The sequence below is a fragment of the Brachyistius frenatus genome, unplaced genomic scaffold, assembly GCF_029030835.1.
Source record: "Brachyistius frenatus isolate BFR_SWC_R1_liver_20210118 unplaced genomic scaffold, ASM2903083v1 Contig_21, whole genome shotgun sequence".
Lineage (NCBI taxonomy): Eukaryota > Metazoa > Chordata > Actinopteri > Embiotocidae > Brachyistius > Brachyistius frenatus.
Window position 1 is genome coordinate 301931 of NW_027210620.1, and position 4714 is coordinate 306644.

The window sequence follows — 4714 nt, forward strand, 5'->3', positions numbered from 1 at the left end:
CAGTATTTGTACAGGTTTGTTTTTCTTTCCTTTGTGTGACGAACGGAGGTTTTATGCTTTCACACACGCCCGCTAAGGTGAACAATCTCTTCTCTGGTCAACACCTCAAAGTTTGCTCTTCAGGAGCAACGACTGTGTCATATTGAAAAGGCTTACAAACGATCGGTCTACCAACAGGGTGGTAAAAAAAAAAGAGTGTATGGAAATGAATAAACCCACTTTTCTTTTTGCATTTTCCTTCCCCAGGTCTTCTAGTTTTCTTGTTGCTTGTAATTTACAGTAATGACCGAGACATAAAACAGTGCTTTGGGAAAATCTCCTCCTGAGTTTTATGGCCTCTGACATATAATTAAAGAAACATCCAGTTAAGAAACACTGAGCAGAACTATTCTGGCCTTGAGATGCATTATCGGGTTGAGCACAAATTAAGATTGTGTGCGTTTGCCATAAATCTACCTGCCCTCTGATGCAGTGCAGCCCGGGATGATATCCATCCCTCCTTGGACCGAGTCCATCTCGCCATCCTCTCCTCCCTGCTGAAAACGGCCAACTCGCTGCCCCCTCTTCTCATCTCGGAGGCCGAAACCCCGGCTCATCCGCCAGGCCAGAGAACTCAAAGTGGTAATTGGGTCTTAAAAACCAGACTTGTCATTGAAATGAGGGATTCATCTCAATTACTACGAGATTTATTTGAGACTATTACCTTGTGATGGATTTTAACTGACAAAGTTAATGCAGGATGTTATGAATCATCTTCAGCGTGTAATATACTTTAGCTTGCCCGTAGGATTTTTAAGGGCTAATTGAAGCTTTTAGGCTTGTTTATCTTGCTGCAGAGCAAGGAGACATCAAAAATCACTCGAGGGGGGTTTAGGGATTGTGGATGGTAACCAAGTGTGTGCGCTGCAAAGCCAGCATCAAACCAAAGGACTGACTTTTTGATCAACATAGAAGCATAGCTGAGAAGTCAATCAAACCTGAACCAACCTTTTAATGAGCAAGTAGTTCAGTGAATCATTAGACTGAACATTCATGGCTGCAGCATGAAGCTTGGACCACTCTCGGCTCACCTTTTGTTATGGTATAGTGCCATCTGGTGGCCAACAAGTTGGACTGCATGAAGAACGTTTTTGAACATTTTTAGGCCTCCTGAGTGTATGTCAGTGGGACAGTTCACGTGCACTCAGGCGCCAACTTCTAATGAGTGAAACTGGACAAAGCACAGCTCACTCTTCTGGTGAACCCGAGGAGGCCTTTCAAGGACAACTAATACACAAAAACGAAATACATTTTTATGAATGTAGATCTCCTGGCTGTAAGAGGATCAAGAGGGGGGGGAAAAAAAATAGGTTTATCCATTTGGCAGAGCAGCACATCAGCACAGCATGTGACTGTGCTGGCTTGTGAGCGCACTCTGCCTGTCCAGACATGAAGAGGGAGGAGGCCGACCTGATGCTTTGGGTTTGAAAACCTTTCTGTTTACTGCGGTGTAGACTCCATTTAGTCTATTTTAAACTTTACAGCCAAGAGTTATTCTTGTACGGTTCCTACTTTATCAGCTTATCAAGTAAAATGCAGTCTGCTGCCATAACAATCAGAAAAGGCATAAAAGTCTATGGGAATGCGTTTAGAGATAGCTATTGACTGCATGATAAAGAACGACCTGTGCATGATATCTACTGCTCTGATCCCTCTTGCTCGATGAGTCTAATTAGATCCTGACCGCCCATAATGTACAGTATAATTAATAGCTATCTGTCATTTTCATTGGGTCTTCCTTAGCTGGCAAGAGCTCCGGCCATCTTTAACTGCAACAACGACCTTCATTTTCCATTTAAAATCAATGCGAGTCTGTAATTTCAGACTGTGTTCGGTTCAGAACTGCAGTAACCCGCGCTGCTCTTCATTCTGCTACTCTGGGTTATGATGAGTTCAGCCCTGCTGGCTTTTTCCTTTCCTCAGCCACATCTCCTGTGTGTACCAACAATTTCTGTGTTGTGACCTCAAAACAGGGGAAGCTCATTTAAATAAAAATAAATAAATAAATAAATAAATGTCACAGCAGTAAGTGAGCAGGTCAATGTCAAAACTTTGCTTCATTCAATTTAGTCTTAAAATAATGATTTACTAATAAGCCTGTCTCTCAGTTAGAATCTCCTTGTTTTAACATGGATAGTCAAGTTTGGCTCAAACAATCAATCTCACAATTTTGGTTTTTCATAGAAATTGACCATAGCTCTGACACATGAAGCTTTTTCACTCATTTTCCCTGACTAGCCCATCTTAGCACTGTGTGGACATACACAGACAATAACACCCCTCTAACTCTCCTGACCTTTACTTCCATCACTGTACAGATGGCAACCTCCTTTAAAAACTCACAGTACACAGCTCATCCTGACTTAACACCAATGCAGAGGCCTAATCAGCCACAACAATTCAAAGCGCCAGCGTGGGTGTGCAGCAGAATCAACGGTCACACTTAAACACACTGCAAAGACTGCAGCCAGTGTTTGTATTAGTCTCTCCAAGTTGTCAGGTCAGAGTTATTATGTAAAGATCAGTAGTCATTTGTCTACTCAAAGCAAGAAAGGCCAGTGAGCCAGCATGAACATCACAAACAAGACCTTAGAGGGGAAGGGGGGGGGGGGACCTTTAATAGAAATAACTTAAACCCGTGTTAATTTGATTAATCTGTGCTTAAAATGTCAAAAGATCTCTTTAATCCCTTTCTACCATTTAGACATACTGTGTTTTAGACGAGGATTATATAGTTACAGGCCAAATGTTTCCCACAGCACACGACAGATGGCGCAGAGAGACGTTTGCTTGCTCCTGCTACCTGCGTGTTGCATGACAACAGTTCCTATATTTAACCCCATTTCTTGATTTATTGGGAACATCCGAGGCGCAGGGCAGTCCGCGTGTCTCACTTCCTCCACGATGCACTTTTGAACAGTAAAGACGGTCCTGTGTCCTCCACCTGCTGCGCCTGTTGAGTGTCATCGTGGATGTGTGAGCAGCTCGGTGAACCGGCGCTGCTGTCTCCACTCAAAGACGTGCTGCTTTCAAGTGTCCCTCGTAAAAAAAAAAAAAAAACTATCCCCAATCGTCTTCTCAGAGTCTCAAAAAAAAATAGATGTTATTGCTGTTTCAGATGCTTGAAATTCATGATGATTATCTTTATTTGAGTTCAGTGTTAATATTTATCAGACCCAATCTTGCGCGTGATACTATAATGCATTTCATCAAAACAAGTAAAAAAAACAACAACTTCACAAACCATCGAGCTCACAGAAACTAATGGTGTGGAGCTGCTGAAAAGTAAGAGAATTCAGTATATTTTATATAACCACAAATTTAATTTAATAATCACAAAGAATGGCCTCACAAGGCAATTAGTCATGAAGATGTCACTAATTGAGAGTTTTAAGCTATTCTGACTGCTTGTTTCTCATTTTATTAGGTTTATTGGCCTTATTTTGATGCTCATTTATAATTGATGATATCCAAAAATAGATTATCATTCTTGAAACTTCTCTTCTTTCTTAATCTTATCAATGCAGTTTCTAAATGTTTGTACCGATAATTAACTTGCTGCTCGAAGCATTTAGCAAAAGTAGGCCCAGACTAACTCACCAGGAACTTCGGGGCCAAATGATCCTCTGTGGGAAAAGAGAAACTCGTCAACATTTTTTGTTGTTGTTTTGCACTATCAGTACATTTTTTGGCTGTGGGCTACTAATACCCAGAGTATTGATCATATCAGTGGAACACTGTCTAGTCAGATGTCTAGTCAAACCATCTCTGAGGTCCTACCCTCCTGGGTCCTGTTAATATTGTCTTCGAGAACGTTCTATACTTAAAGAAAATTAAAGGGCGCCAGCCCGATCGTTAAAACTTGGTCAACCTTGGAACATTAGACTGTCTCCGTCTACAGCCGCAACAGACCTTATGGCGTCTGTATGTCCAGGAGGAAACAGTGACCTCATGAGCTGTGGGAAACCAAAAGAGACAGACTTGATTGATGAGACACAGGGAACATATGATGACTGGAAATTCCTTCACAGTTGAAACAACTTTAAAGACCCATTGTTTTTTGGGCTGTAGAACATATTACTAAACGAGTTTGCGTAGTCAAACGGCAACAGAGACGGCCTGGGCTCTCAGGGCCCTTGAGGATCTGGGGTCACGGGGCAGCTCCCCACATTTTCCTGTTCAGACATCGGTAATCCCAATGTCCAACAGTCACTCCAGTATTTGTGGGGAAAAAAATAAAAAAAAAAAATAGGAGAAGTATGAGTGTAAAGTACATTTAGGCTACTTAACAACTGTAGGCTACTTACGTACAATTTTGAGGTACTTGTACTTTTCGTGAGTGATTCCAAACATATGTGAAGTGACACAGATTCAACTGCTTTAACAGTATCACGTGTTCTAATCTCTATGATGACAGCATTAAAATGCTGCTCACCTATACATGTAAATTAATCAATATTCCAATCAAATCAAACAAATTACACATCTAACATTAGAAAAGGGGCCATTTTGCATGACGAGTAGGCCTACGTTCACTTTAAAAAAAATAAATAAATAAAAAAAAAGTACTTTTACTGCACGTTTACTTGACTTGTAACTGGACATTGCTTCACTGCTTTTACCAACAGAAGTGAATAAGACTCCCAAATTGCGTTCCGTAGCGCGTCTCCATTTT